We start from the raw sequence: 373 nt of genomic DNA on the forward strand, positions 1-373 counted from the left end.
AGAGGGGGAAGGGGTACGGAGGGAGGGAAAGAGCGAGAGAGCGTCTGTGTGTGTTTGTATATATTTTAGTGTTGAAATGATTGCCATTGCGATGCTTGGCAGTGGTCTCTCCGCTGTCCCAGATGTTCAATAAAACGGGCCATAACTCTAGGGATCAGCTGATGGCATCCCGTGATGAGTGTCCGAGAGGATACGGAAGAAGGCTGCAATTGGCGTGTATTGCAATTGATGCCACTTTATCACTGAATAAGATTTACGCGATAAAAAAGTCATAAGGCTGGAAGTGGTCGCGTCCCAAGCCAGACCCTTTGAGAATACAGATATTTTTCCCCTTCACTCTCTCTTTCAATCTCTCGCTCTTCAAAATACTCTA

The sequence above is a fragment of the Penaeus monodon genome, chromosome 25 (genome assembly GCF_015228065.2).
Source record: "Penaeus monodon isolate SGIC_2016 chromosome 25, NSTDA_Pmon_1, whole genome shotgun sequence".
Taxonomy (NCBI): Eukaryota; Metazoa; Arthropoda; class Malacostraca; order Decapoda; family Penaeidae; genus Penaeus; species Penaeus monodon.